This window comes from Nomascus leucogenys, chromosome 6, assembly GCF_006542625.1.
Source record: "Nomascus leucogenys isolate Asia chromosome 6, Asia_NLE_v1, whole genome shotgun sequence".
Lineage (NCBI taxonomy): Eukaryota > Metazoa > Chordata > Mammalia > Primates > Hylobatidae > Nomascus > Nomascus leucogenys.
Window position 1 is genome coordinate 35,273,974 of NC_044386.1, and position 15,793 is coordinate 35,289,766.

Sequence of the window (15,793 nt, forward strand, 5' to 3'; positions counted from 1 at the left end):
TAGTACTGAAGTTGAGGAACCCTGCTATAGAACAAAATCAAATTTAAAAACCTAACCCCTGTTCAAAGTAAAGTGGCAATCAGCTAGGAAATTAACTGATATTTTAAAAAATAAGTATTTCTCAAACTTTTTTGGACTACCACTTATAATAGGTATATGCAATTTACATTGCACCCTAGTACACACAAACATAAACAGTCATTTCTCTGTATTCATGGAGAATTGATTCAAGGACTGTTTCCCACCCCCCCACCCCCCAACAAATACCAACATCCAAAGATGCTCAAGTCTTTTATATGAAATAGAGTAGTATTTTCATATAACCTGTGTACACTTTCCTGTATCCTTTAAATATTTATCTCTAGATTACTTATAATACCTAATACAATGCAAATGCTATATAAATCATTGATGTACTGTATTGTTTAGGGAATAATGACAATAAAATAAAGTCTGTACATGTTTAGTATAGACATAACCATCCATATATTTTTCCAAATATTTTGGATGTGTGGTTAGTTGAATCTGCAGCTGCAGAACCCACTGATCCTGATGTGGAGGGTCAGTTGTATAGAAGTACATGTGCATATGTGCAAATGTGTCACAGACACAATACTCACCATTGCTAAATGCAGGACTTTATATTTTCTCATACCCTTCAGTTCCAATTTTTAAAGTGTGGTCATGTCCCATTAAATTACTTTTATAATTCACTAATGGGTTTAAAATCTGTAATACTGAACTAAACACAGTCATGCATTGCTTAACAACAGGGATACATACTGAGAAATGCACCATTAGGTGATTTCCTTGTTGTGCAAACATCCTAGAGTTGTACTTAGACAAACCTAGATGGTATAGTCTACAGCACGCCTAGGCTGTATGGTATAGGTTATTGCTCCTGGGCTACAAACCTCAACAGAATGTTACAGTACTGAATACCACAAGCAAATGTAAGCAGTGGTAAGTGTTCGTACAATTACACATAGAAAACGTACAGTCAAACTGTGGTATTATAATCTTATGGGCCTACCATTGTACATGGGTTCCATCATTGACCAAAATGTCACTATGTGATGCATGACTATATGTAAGGATACTGAATAAAGTAAGGGTGTATTAGGTATGCAAGTTACCAAAAGCATCAGCCATTCATTTCACAAATATTTCGTTGTTGTTGTTGTTGCCCAGGCTGGAGTGCAATGGCACGATCTTGGCTCACTGCAACCTCCACCTCCCGAGTTCAAGCAGTGTCTCCTGCCTCTCCTAAGTAGCTGGGATTACAGGTGCACGCCTCCATGCCTGGCTAATTTTGTATTTTTAGTAGAAACAGGGTTTCACCATGTTGATCAGGCCAGTCTTGAACTCCTGACCTCATGTGACCCACCTGCTTTGGCCTCCCAAAGTGCTGAGATTACAGGCGTGAGCCACTGCCCCCGGCCCACAAATACTTATTTTTTTTATTTTTATTTTTTAAGAAGGAATCTCCCTCTGTTGCCAGGCTGGAATGCAGTAGCACAATCTTGGCTCACTGCAACCTCTGCCTCCTGGGCTCAAGTGATTCTTGTGCCTCAGCCTCCCAAGTAGCTGGGACTACAGGCATGTGCCACCACGCCCAGCTAATTTTTGTATTTTTAGTAGAGACGGGGTTTCACCATGTTGGCCAGGATGGTCTGGATCTCTTGACCTCGTGATCTGCCCACCTCAGCCTCCCAAAGGTCTGGGATTACAGGCATGAGCCACTGTGCCCAGCCCGAAAACTTATTTTTGCCAAACCGTTTTTGAAAAGAGCTGAGGCAGCCCTTGCCCTCCAGGGGTCATAATCCAGTCCAGTGCATAAACACACATACACAGCTACCCATATGGTGACACACAGATATCAAGAAAATGCTCTGCAGCACAGAGGAGGGGTGATGCTGGTTTTGTGGGTCAGGGAACTGGGAGGTAGCGTGGCCAAGTTTTCACTTCACGGTGACTTTGGGGATGACTGGTAAAAGTTAAGTGGAATTTCTCCAAAGGGGCAGGCGATGAGAAACAAGAGAATCAGGCAGAAGGTTTTCTGGGTTGAGTGTGGAGGGAGGTGTTGGAGAATAGCCACAGATATTGTCCAGATGCCAAAAGGCATAGGGGCATAGAGGCAGAAAGTAGAAACCCATCCTGCAGCTCACTGTTGGGCTAATATAAAACCACCTCCACTGGCTTGTTGCTCTCCTGCTCCTCCTTGCTCAGGATAAAGGCCGTATGATGGCCTGACTTTCCCCATCTTTCACAATTCAGTCCGTGCCAACCCCTCGATTTATTGCTCCTGGCTTCATAGCATGAGCCCTCCATGCCAGCAGATGGTATACCAGCTATCCCAACTGTCTCCAGGAGCCTTTTTGGCTATTCCATCTCATCTTTTCTCTGATCAGTAAGTTCCAGGTAGTTGGTGTTTTCTCAAGATGTAGGTTTCAAATCACTGCAGAAGCTCTTCCATTGGAAAGCAACCCATGGTGAGCTCACCCACCACACAATTCCATTTGTTATTCCGACAGTGAATTCTCAGTCTTAGCATTTCATGATTCCCTCTCTAATGGAGAATGACTTTGCGATGCTTCAATGCTTGGAAGCCCTCAGCTGCGTTCCTGGTTCCTCCTCTTTCTTTGTCTTGCTTTAGTCAATATGCCAATACCAATTTGAAAATGAGAACCAGTTACTCTTGTTCGTATTTATTTCAAAAACGTTTCTTGGACACAGATTAATCTTATGACCTAGAGAGAGGCTGTCTTGCTCCTGTCACAGGCTGTCTATGAGGTTTTCTTCTAATGTCGCGAATGGTTATGGGTCAGTGAAGACTCAGGCCAGGCTTCTTTCCCTGATTTAAGACTGACTGTCTTTGCCTGACCTTATATACAAAGTAAGGGAGGTTTTCTTCACTGTGGGACACTAATGGGTCCCTCCCCAGCTTAGTTACCACTGATCTTCTCTGACCACAATGAAGCCTGTCTACCAGAGCCAGGCCTTTGGAATATGAGTTTACTCAAGAGATTTGAATATCTTTTTAAACCATGGATATTCATTTCCACTCATGTACAAACGTGATTTGAAACAGTTCCACCTGACACACCTTTTTAATTAAAAGAAGTATGATAACATAATCAGAAATCAAATAGAGATAGCAGACATGATTATATCAAGACTAGAGATGAGATAGTTGCTTAAGCCCTTGAAGTCACTCAACTTTGAGCTTCCTAGAAATCAAGGTCTTACAGAACTCTTAATGTCCGATCAAAAAATGCAAACCAGGCCAGGTGTGGTGGCTCACACCTGCGATCCCAGCACGCTGGGAGGCCAAGGTGAGAGGATTGCTTGAGCTCGGAAATTCAAGGCCAGCCTGGGCAGTGTGGTGAAACCCTGTCTGTCTCTACAAAAAACAAAAAGTTAGCTGGTGCCTGTAATCCTACACTTTGGAAGGCCAAGGCAGGTGGATCACTTGAGGTCAGGGGTTTGAGACCAGCCTGGCCAACACGGTGAAAGCCCGTCTGTACTAAAAAAAATATATATATGTATATATAAATTAGCCAGGCGTGGTGGCACATGCCTGTAATCCCAGCTACTTGGGAGTCTGAGGCAGGAGAATTGCTTGAACCCAGGAGGGGGAGGTTGCAGTGAGCCGAAATTGGGCTGCTACCCTCCAGCCTGGGCAACAGAGCAAGACTCTGTCTCAAAAAAAAAAAAAAAAGTTAGCTGTGCTCAATGGTGCACACCTGTAGTCCCAGCTACTCCGGAGAATCATTTGAGCCTGGGAGGTTGAGGCTGCCGTGAGCCCTGGTTGTGCCCCTGGACTCCAGTGTGGGTGACAGAGTAAGACCCTGTCTCAAGAAAAAAAAAAAAAGTAAAAAAAATGCAAATGAGTTTTTCAGTGAAAATAATTTTTTTTCTGGATACATAAGAAGAAATTACCAAATGAATCATTGTATAAAGAATATTGAGTGTTATGATGAATAGTGACTTTCAAAGCGGTTTTATAGTAGATGAGAAAATATTTTTTGTGTGGCTAGATTTTTACTGATCCTCATTAAAAATTAAGGGTGTTAATTTGAATTGTAGTTGAGTGAATGGCATTTCTACAGGGATGTTCGAACTTGACAGAAGGAAAACCCTTAGAAAATTAGAAGCATTGAAGATTAACATGCCCCTTATAATTATTCAGCAAATTTCTCATGTATAGTTTAGAGTCCATCACCTATATACATTCTTCTGTTGAATACCAGAGTTTTTCTTTTAAACCACAGTTCAACGTGATTTTTCTAAAGCATCTTAATTATTTTTAGTTCAGACACTCTCTCTGAAGGTAGTAAAACTTCCTTTTCCTTTCTAATTTCTCTAGACTAAGTCAGATACAATCTAGATAAATCACCTCTTGGATTCTGTATTTCAATATCAAGTATTCATTTATTTGCCTAATTGCTTGTCTATGTAGAAATCACCAGGTTCAGTCCTATAGTTTTTTCTTTATACTATAAAAATTTTGTCAGTTTAGACGTAGGAGTAGGTCTCTGAGCTGAAACATTAGTCCTTTCAAACCATTCTCAAGGTTTCGTTGTGGCTATTTTTTGTTTCCCCAGCCCAGATAAGTTTTATTTTTATGTTTTTCATTCATATTTTTGTTTCCATTATTCTGGTAAATATCAAAAAAACACTCATAATCTCTTAGTTTGGATTTTGTTTTCTATATTCACATCCATACACATAATTTTCCCTCCTATTTTCATCTCTTTGACATTTTTCTTAGCATTCTGAGAGAACTTCTCAAGTTCATCCCCTACATCACTGATTCAAGCTTCTACAGTATTGATTTTGTGTCTTATTATTGTAGGTATGGATTTTTATTCTCCTAATAAAATTTAGGCTTTGTTACATTGTTTTGTATTATGAGTTATTTTAAGTGTAGTGAAAAATATCAGGAACAACTGTATATTCATGACCCAGCTTTATAAAATCTTAATAGGTGCCACATTTTTTTCAGTGGTAGAGAAAAAACACTACAGGTACAGGGGCAGCCCCTGAGTACTTCCCAACACTGTTCCCTTCCCGCTTCCTGAGAGGTGCTTGAATCTGGTATTTATGATTCCCCCCTGTCACTTTTAATTCTTGTACCAACATGCATATATTTATTTGCAAACTTTATGATACTGTTTAGAATGTTTTAGCATTTTTTATAAATGCTATGACATGGCAAGTATCCTTTTGCAAGTAATTTTTCTCTACAATCTTATGTTTTTGACTTTCATGCAAGTTGAATTATAACATTCTAGTGGATTCAGTGTTAGTGTTGTATAACATTCTACTATATGAGTATACCGTAGTTGGACATTTAAGTTGCTTCAAATTTTTTTCATTACAAACCATATTACAATGAACAGTCTTATGTATGTTTCCTTGTGCATGTCTACAAGAGCCTTCTTCAGCATGTGCTTTGAAGTGCAACTGTTATATTGTAGTACATGCATATCTTCAGCTCTACTACCTATTATAAAATTCTTCCTCAGTTTCACTGCTATCTTCACTCCTGCTGACAGTATATTTGAAGTTCTTACTCCACATCCTTGTCAACACTTGGTATTATCAGACTTTTAAATACCAATCTGATGAATGTAAAATGATATATCATTATTATTTTGAATTGTACTTCTCCATTTCTAATGATGTTAAGCATAACTTTATAATCTTATTAGTCATCCTATGAATGGACTGTTTATATGCTTTGTCCATTTTATTGGTATAAATACCCATGTATATCAATTATATATTTAGCATACAATTTTATATATGTAGCAAATATTAAATATATATTTAAATACTAATCCTTAGCCAATCATATGTTGCAGGTATCTCCTATAAGTCTGTGACTTATCTTTCATTCCAGTTATGGTATTCACTAGGAAGAAGTATTTTAATTTAATGTAGTTAAACATCTTAAGTTTTTTCTTTTTGATTTATGCTTTCTGGCTAAAAACAACTTCCTTTTCCCAAGATCATTAGGCAGTATCTTATATTTTATTCTAAAAGTTTAAAAATTTTGCTTTGCATATTTAGGGTGTTAATCTACCTTGAATTCACTTTTATATGGAGAACCTACTTTAATAATTTTTTTCCCCATATAGATAACCAGTTTCCCCAGCACCAAGAATTAAATCATTCAGCCTTTCCCCTATTAATTCGTAATGACATCTTTCTGGTATATCAGGTCTTCATACATTTCTGGATCTGTTTCTGAGTTCTATACTCTGTCAGTTTCTTTATCCCTACTTTAATACCACAGTGTTTTAATTTCTTTTTTCTTTTCTTTTCTTTTTTTCTTTTTTTTTTTTTTTTTTTTTTGTGTATGTGTGAGATGGAGTCTTACTCTGTCACCCAGGCTGGAGTACAGTGGTCTGATCTCGGCTCATTGCAACCTCAAACCTCCTGGGTTCAAGTGATTCTCCTGCCTCAGCCTCCCGAGTATCTGGGATTACAGGCGCCTACCACTATGTCTGGCTGATTTTTATATTTTTCGTAGAGATGGGGTTTCACCATGTTGGCCAGGCTGGTCTCGAATTCCTGACTTCAGGTGATCCGCCCACCTCAGCCTCCCAAAGTGCTAGGATTACAGGCATGAGCCACCGCGTCCAGCCTTACACAGTGTTTTAATTTCTACCACTTTATGAAGTCATGATATCTGGTAGATGATTTCAGTCCTCATTGTCCTTCATAATGCCTTTTCTTTTTTTTTGCAGACACAGTTTTACTCTGCCACCCAGGCTGGACTGCAGTGGCGCAATCTTGGCTCACTGCAACCTCTACCTCCCAGGTTCAAGTGATTCTTGTCCCTCAGCCTCCCAAGTAGCTGGGATTACAGGCGCCCACCACCACACTAAGCTAATTTTTTTTTTCTTTTTTAACTTTTATTTTAGTTTCAGAGGTACATGTGAAGGTTTGTTACATAGATAAACCCATGTCATGGGAATTTGTTGTACAGATTATTCAATCACCCAGGCATGAAGTCCAGTACCCAATAGTTAATATTTTCTGCTCCTCTCCCTCTTCCCACCCTCCATCCTCAAGTACACCCCAGTGTCTATTGTTTTTCTTCTTTGTGTTCATAAGTTCTCATTATTTAGCTTCCACTTATAAGTGAGAACATGTAGTATTTGGTTTTCTGCTTCTATATTAGTTTACTAGGGATAATGGCCTCCAGCTCCATCCACATTTCTGCAAAAGACATGATCTTATTCTTTCTTAGGACTGCATAGTATTCCATGATGTATATGTACCAGATTTTCTTTATCCAATCTGTCATTGATGGGCATTCAGGTTGATTCCATATCTTTGCTATTGTGAACAGTGCTGCAATGAACATCCGCATGTATGTGTCTTTATGGTAGAATGATTTATATTCCTCCGGGTCTATACCCACTAATGGGATTGCTGGGTTGAATGGTAGTTCTACTTTTGGCTCTTTGAGGAATCGCCATATGGATTTCCACAATGGTTGAACTAATTTACACTCCCACCAACAGTGTATGTGTTCCCTTTTCTCCACAACCTCACCAGCATCTGTTCTTTTTTTTTTTTCTGGGTTCTCACTGGGATTTAATATCATGGTTTAGTGTTCATCATGCTCATTTTTTAAAAAATTATAACTTTAAGTTCTAGGGTACATGTGCACAACGTGCAGGTTTATTACATATATATACATGTGCCTTGTTGGTGTGCTGCACTCATTAACTCATCATTTACATTAGGTATATCTCTTAATGCTATCCCTCCCCACTCCCCCTACGCCATGACAGGCCCCAGTGTGTTATGTTCCCCATCCTGTGTCCAAGTGTTCTCATTGTTCAATTCCCGGCTAATTTTTGTATTTTAGTAGAGACCGTGTTGGCCAGGCTGGTCTCAAACTCCTGACCTCAAGTGATCTGCCCACCTCAGCCTCCCAAAGTGCTGGGATTACAAGCATGAGCCACCAGGCCTGGCCCACAATGCCTTTTCTTTTCTTGATTCTTTGCTTTTCAATAGAAATTTTAGAATCAGTTTTTCAATTCCATGAAAAATTCCGTTGGGATTTTAAAAATTGAAAACATATTGAATTTTAAAAATGAAAATTATATTGTATTTATAAACTAATTTTGGAAGAACTGACATCTTTATGATATAGAATCATTGATTTAATAACCACATTATATCTCATCTAGATTTTCTTCAGAGTCTTTTAGTGTACCTTAGTAATTTTCTCCATTATGGAGAAAATTCTGAAACTTAAACAGTCTAAAATTCATCAAATCTATTACCCTCCTTTCAAACAATAATAACACAATAATGATGAGACAGGTTAGTTCCCTCCACTCCCTTCGTGGTCCGGAAGTGGGGTAGTTCGTTTCACTCAGCCCATCACTGGCCACTCCTCATGGGAGGAAGAGTGCAGGAACCAGAAGTTCTTTATAGCTTTTGTTAGATTTATTCCCAAGGCTCTTACATTCAGAAGTCTGTTTAAGCTTTTTTGATCAAGATTTTTAATATTGTTCAAATCTTATCTATCCTTATGCATTTTTTGTTAGCTTGATCTATCAGTTACTAAGAGGATACATTACAGTTTCTCACTCTATCTCCCTACACCTCTCTCAGTTTTTTTCTTGATATGTATGTGAGGCTGTGAGATTAGGTGCATATGAGTTTAGAATCATGTTGTATTCCTGGTGATTCTTTTAATCATTATTTAATAACCATCTTATCAGTAATGATACTTTTTTTTCCCCCTTAACATTTACATTGTCCAGTAATTATATAGGTACTAGCTTTCTCTTATCTATTGCCTGGAATATATATTACATTCTTTTACTTTTGATGTTTCTGTAGGTTGTGTTTTAGATACGTTCTGGAAATAGCATGTAGCTCAAATGTATTAAATCCAATATGACAAGCACTGTTTTTTTGGTTTTTTGTTTGTTTGTTTTTTTGAGACGGAGTCTCGCTCTGTCGCCCAGGCTGGAGTGCAGTGGCGCGATCTCGGCTCACTGCAAGCTCCGCCTCCCAGGTTCACGCCATTCCTCTTCCTCAGCCTCTGGAGTAGCCGGGACTACAGGTGCCCGCCACCACGCCCGGCTAATTTTTTGGTTTTTTTATTTTTAGTAGAGACGGGTTTTCACCATGTTAGCCAGGATGGTCTCAAAGCACTGTTTTTTAAATGACAAGTTTATTGCATTTATGGTTATAATGGCTGACATGTATTATTGATTTCTAGAGTCTTATTTTGTGCTATTATATTTACTCTGCTTTTTCCATTTTTTATTGGAGAAGGATTTTTGTTTCTGCTGTTTTCCTATTTTATTTTTTATTTTTATTATTATTATTTTTTGAGATGGAGTCTTGTTTTGTCACCCTGGCTGGAATGTGGTGGCACAATCATAGCTCACTGCTGCCTTGACCTCCCAGGCTCAAGTGCTCCTCCTACCTCAGCCTCCCAAGTAGCTAGGACTACAGGTACGTGCCACCATGCCTGGCTAATTTCTTTTAATGTTGTTTTGTAGAGATGGGATCTTACTATGTTGTCCAGTCTGATCTTGAACTCCTGGTCTCAAGTGATCCTTCTGCCTCGGCCTCCCGAAGTGTTAGGGTTACAGGCATGAGCCACCACACCCAGCCCTTTTCCATTTTCTGTAGGATTGACTGTATTTCTTCGTCCTTTCTTCCTCTGTATTAGGATGGAATATACATTATTTTATTTACCATCCATACATTGTTAACTCTCACACTTAAACAGTCTAAAGTTCATCACAATCTATTACCCTCCTCTCAAACAATAATAAAACAGTAATGATGAGACAGATTAGTTCCCTTGACCCCCTTTGTGGGCTGGAACTGGAGTGGGTGGTTTCATTCAGCCCACCGCCGGCCAGTCCTCGCGGGAGGAAGAGTGCGGGAACCAGAGCAAACGAATGCTGGCACTGGCTAGTCGCTCCTCTCTGGCGGAGCAGGCTCTGTGCGGGCCCCACAGCAGCGTCCAAGCATGTTGCCACCAATGCTCTTTCAGCTCTGCCATCCAGGGACAGCCAATAGCCAACCAGCTTAGTAGAGGGTCAGGGTGGCAGCCCCAGCCCTCTCGGCACCCGGGTTCTTGTTTGGGGTCCAGGAAGAATCAGGTCACACAAACTGTTTGAAAGGTGATGAATACAGAAGACTTTATTGAGCAGTGGGTGGCTGTCAGCGGAAAGGGAGGCTGGAAAGGAGATGGGAAGGTGATCTTTCCCTGAAGCCCAGCCATCTCCGGCTAGGCCCATTTCTGAAGCCGCACCGTCTGAAGTTAGCCATCTATCCATCTATTTGTAGTCTCCAGCACTCAGTTGCTTCTCTGCTCACCGTTCAGCTGCTTGTATCCTCGCTGCTCAGCCACTCGTGTTGCTCTGCCAGCTGAAGTCTTATGGGCAGAGGACAGGGGCGAAGCAAGCCAAAAAGGCAACATTTGGTTGGAAAAACGGGGTCAGCTGTTTTCACTTAGGGCTGTGGTTCCAGGCCTAAGGGTGGGGTTTAGCTAGGAGCCCAGCCCTTCTGTATCAATAGGGTCTTAGCAGTTTCAGTCCAAATCAATTCCTTCTTGTGTTACATGTTACTTTTCGGTATTTTTGTTCTACCTTGTTTAGTAACCACATTTTTTTCAACTCTAATGCTTGTTTAGATTTATTTACAGATTTACCACTTTCTGTGCCCACAACTCTTCGCATCTTACTCTTTCCTTCTTTTTCTTGAAATATACTTTTAAATAAATGTTTAAAGATCTGTTAGTGATAAACTGTCTCAGGCTTTATGATCATGTCTTTGTTTCACTGTTACTGTTGAACAACCATTTAATTGAATGTAGGGTTTGTTTTATTTTATTTTGTTTTTTGAGATGGAGTTTCGCTCTTGTTGCCCAGGCGGGAGTGCAATGGCACGATCTCAGCTCACTACAACCTCTGCTTCCTGGATTCAAGCGATTCTCCTGCCTCAGCCTCCTGAGTAGCTGGGATTACAGGTCTGTGTCACCATACCCAGCTAATTTTGTATATTTAGTAGAGGCGGGGTTTCTCCATATTGGTCAGGCTGGTCTCGAACTCCCAACCTTAGGCGATCTGCCCACCTTGGCCTCCCAAAGTGCTGGGATTACAGGTGTAGGCCACCATGCCTGTTTTTTTTTTTTTTTTGAGACTGGGTCTCAGTCTGTCACCCAGGCTGGAGGGCAGTGGTACAATCATAGATCACTACAGCCTGAACTCCTGAGCTAATGGGATTCTCCTGCCTCAGCTCCCCCACCGAGTAACTGGGACTACAGGTGTGAGCTACTGTGCCTGGCTAATTTTAAAATTTTTTTTCTGAGAGACAGGGTCTCACCATCTTGCCCAGGCTAGATGTAGGATTTTGTCTGGACAATTATTTTCTCCTAGCACTTTGTCTTTAAAGAGTGAGAAGAGAGGGTCTAAGTGTCTCTGGTTTGAACAACTTGCCCATCTGAATACCTAAAGGAGAACTGAACCGTGGTTGGTACTCAAATGTGAAGCCACTTTAAGGAACAGAGAAGCTTCAGACTCAGCTGCTCACATCTTAGCTTCAGCCCTCTTGCTGTGCGCTGTAGGCGTGTAAGTCTCCCTCCCTACTGGACTGTGAGCCACTGACAAGCTACATCTGCTCTCTTTGCCATCTCACTGTCCCTGATCTAGCTCTTGATTTCTCAGTGCAAGATGTGAATTGAGCCCTCATTTTTAGGGAGCCAATTGGAGACCATACTACATATGTCAATTTTCGGTTAGTTACCCTGTCTCTCCAAATGATTTATCTTTTCATCTTTGCTTTTCTAGCGGATCATCCCCATAAGGACACAAACGTGTGTTCTCTACTCATAGAAAAGACTCTCCTTATGCTCATAACCCGCCACCTACCATTCCATCTCCCTGCTTTCCTTCAAGCTAGAGTTATTGTGTTTCCATTCACTGTACCCACTCTTTAAAAGCCTCCTATTCATTCTTCAACCCGTCCCAACCTGCTCCCACCCCCAACTACTCATATGAAAACACCAATGATCCACATTTTTTCTGAACATAATATTGTCCCATAAACATATCACATGCCATTACATTTCTTTTTAAAAAGTGCGAATGATAAGGAATGTGATATGTACTGCCAGATTATCCCACAGAAGGAGACAGAGAGAGAGAACCCGCCAAAGTGCAAGCTTCCTTTCAAAAGCCATATCCTCCTGATGCTATGGGCAATAGTTTTCTCCCATTAACAGTCAGTTTACAATTGCTGGCGGGGCGCAGTGGCTCACGCTTGTAATCCCAGCACTTTGGGAGGTTGAGGCGGGCGGATCACGAGGTCAGGAGATGGAGACCATGGTGAAACCCCGTCTCTACTAAAAATACAAAAAATTAGCGGGGTGTGGTGGCAGGCACCTGTAGCCCCAGCTACTTGGAGAGGCTGAGGCAGGAGAATGGCGTGAACCCGGGAGGCGGAGCTTGCAGTGAGCCGAGATTGCGCCACTGCACGCAGCCTGGGCGACAGAGCGAGACTCCGTCTCAAAAAAAAAAAAAAAAAAAAAAAAATTGCTACCAAACTTCCAGTGAAAATGACTGACTAGATACATAGATCATATCAGATTATAACTGCGGTCTTTCAACTAACATTTATTTTGCATTTACCATGTGCAGAGCACCCTGCAAGATTTGGCTCATATAGAAAACATTCACTCACTTATTTACTCACTCACTCATCTAACAAATACGTATTGAGTGCCTGCTGTGTACATAGCACTGAATACCTAATGTCCGCCACCATTTCAGATGTTTAGAAATGTTTTCATCACCTGTCTGAATTTTACACTGCCCACCCCCGCTCCAGTCCTGAAGTATTGCCACAGAAGGTTGCCAGGAAATTATTAATTATTCTCTAAACTTACAAAGGCTCGAAGCCTGAAATCTCTCGCACACCATGATGGAAAGATGGCCTTGGGTTTTCCTGCTGTGTTCACAGCCGCTTCCCCCATTATGCTTTGCCTATGTATCTCCTCCATCAGCAGGTGGCAGAGAGGCAGGTGCATAACACCTTGGTCTCTGGCCATCTGCTTAACTTTCCACGGCCCCATTATCTTTAGAAAGGGAGACTTCGAGAGAGAAAGACACAGTGGCATGTGTTTGGTTGACTGGCTTATGTACTTCAAAAGGCAACGCCCACAGGGGTTATGCACTATTTGCGCTTCTGCTGTGTGGACGTGCATAAAGATAAAGGCCTCTGAGAAGCTTTGAGGTGAGGGCTCTGGAAGTCACTGGGTACCTGAGGTGCCATTCTTAGGCTGTGGTCAAATAAGAGTTTCATGAAATGTGCAGAGCATAAAAGAAAAACATATCTGCCTATGGCCGGTACTTAGAGCTACTTTCCCCCACCAGTCCCAACCCTACCATCATAAAAACAAAACGTTGCATTCATTAGATTCATTCAGATTTGAAGGGACTGGTTCCAGCAGATTATTTGGGGGAAAGGGAGGAGCAAGGGAAGCCATCCACATCTTTGCAGCCCCTGAGTTCTTGCGCTGGCTGGTGTTGAGCAGGCCTTCTTCATGCAGAACCCAGCTACGAGGTAAGTCACCCAGTAGCTCTTGTGACTCATTCACACCGCATGTACTCAGTTGCAATATTTTTTTAATTAAAATTTTTATCTTTATAGAGATGAAGTGTTTCTATGTTGCCCAGGCTGGTCTTGAACTCCGGGCCTCAAGCAATCTTCTCACCTCAACTTTCCAAAGTGCTGGGATCACAGGTGTAAGCTACCACGTCCAGCATCAGATTCAATATTTTCTAAGATAGGGTCTAACTGAGCTGTTTGATCACCATGTTTCAATTAGGAATGCATTAGCTGCTGCAGCTCCAGCTATCACAAGTACCTTCACTGCCTAAGCAAATGTAGAAAGCTGGGAGGTTCCAACAGGCATCCAGGTACATCTCAGTGACCCAAACTGTCATATGACTCCCCCTACCCCCACCCCATGAGCAAAGGGGACTTAAAAATCCAGTATTTCGCTTCTGTAATATCTACAGCAGAAGCAGGTGAGAGAGGAGGGAGCTGAGGTTGGAATATCTACCTTACCTTCCAACGTAAGCACAGATTGTCACACCAAGGACCCTCAGAGATGGCTGCTCTGAATGTGGTCATTATCAGATCAGGCATAGATCCTGGTTCAGTCATTTTTTTGGCCAGGGTAGCAGGACTGACTTTACTTAAAGCATATAGCCCAAGCCAAAGTGGCTTAATGCGGAAGAGCCACTGGGAACGTCAACTCCAGAGGGGCTCTGGGTGTGGATTGTTTTCCAGGAACATTCTGCAGAATGACATCCTTAAGATCCTGGAAAGGTGTGGCTCCCCTTGGGCCTGAACTTTTGCTGTTAAGAACCTAGATGAATGCTGCTGTCATATATTTTTATTACGCCTAAACTACTCCAAAAGTTCACTGTTCCTATTTTCTGTACATTCTGTAAGTTTCTAAAATGTGTCAGGACTGAGTGAGGTTTGGGTGGTACAACAGAAACCAAAATAGATAGTGTTGATTTCCTCAAGGATTTTATAGTCTGGTGGGAGAATTACATTTATGAAATCATCACATAAATAAGCATAAAATTACAAACTCATAATGCCGCTAAAGAGGAGAGCTATGAGAACTTACCTGACCTTATCTGGGATACAAGGAAGACATCCCTAAGAAAGTGATTTTGAACAGAAATATGAAAGAATTAAAAAGGTAAAGGGATGGGCAGTGAGGGCTAAGATTTCTAAGCATAAAGAACAGCATCTGCAAAGGCCTTGAGTCACAGGAAAGGATGGTTCATCCAAAACATTGAAAGAAGAGCCAGCGCAGCTGGAGCACGGTGAGAAGGAATACATTGGTGAGAGATGAGGCTCAAGCTTGCAGGGCCAAGTCACATAGGATCTTGGGCAGACTTTGAAGGGACTCAAGCCACAGGTCTGACCTGTCATTATTCCATCTAACCAACCAATTCTTGAACATTTGCACTGAAAGAGATGACCCAGTTTCTGTCTGTGGCTTACAGCCTCATGGAGAACCATTCTTATTCTGGTGGGTGTTAGGGTTTTGAAGAGACGCAATTAATAGCACTTTTTTTTGCCCACTTTTGAAATCAGTTGAAAAATAAAACAACACAGTCAGCAGAGGAAGATGATAAGGATGAAGATGAAGCAGATGAATCAAATGCCATTCTTATTTCTAAAAAGGCTGGGTCAGGAGACGTAGCTCACTCTAAGAGCCAAAGTGAGCTTGCAAACTCCCTTCTGTCCAGTCCAGACTATGGGAGAGCCCACTTGAGGGAAAGTTTGGGTTTGCACAGGAGTCAGACCTACCAGACTATTGTTTTCCACTATGCTAGGTGGAGAGGGAAGGTAGGAAGAACTGAATTAATTAGTTCCAAATCAAATTCCTCCTCCCTCCCCAGGGTCATTTTTTATTTTTGTTTTAGTTTTTTTTTTTTTGTGAGATGGGGTCTCACTCTGTCACCCAGGCTGGAGTGCAGAGGCACTATCCCAGCTCACTGCAACCTCCGCCCCCCAGGCTCAAGCCATCCTCCCATCTCAGCCTCCTGAGTAGGTGGGATGACAGACACATGCCACTATGCCTGGCTAATTTTTGTATTTTTGTTAGATACGGGTTTTTGCCCTGTTGCACAGGCTGGTCTCAAACTCCTGAGCTCAAGTGATCCACCCATTTTGGCCTCCCAAAGTGCTAGGGTTACAGGTGTGA

General features: G+C 41.4%; 1 protein-coding gene across 3 annotated transcripts in view; it reads left to right on the forward strand.

The window, feature by feature from the left end:
- The window catches only part of EGFLAM (EGF like, fibronectin type III and laminin G domains), a 199,900-nt gene that overhangs the window by 118,076 nt on the left and 66,031 nt on the right, over positions 1 to 15,793 (forward strand). The window lies entirely within an intron of this gene.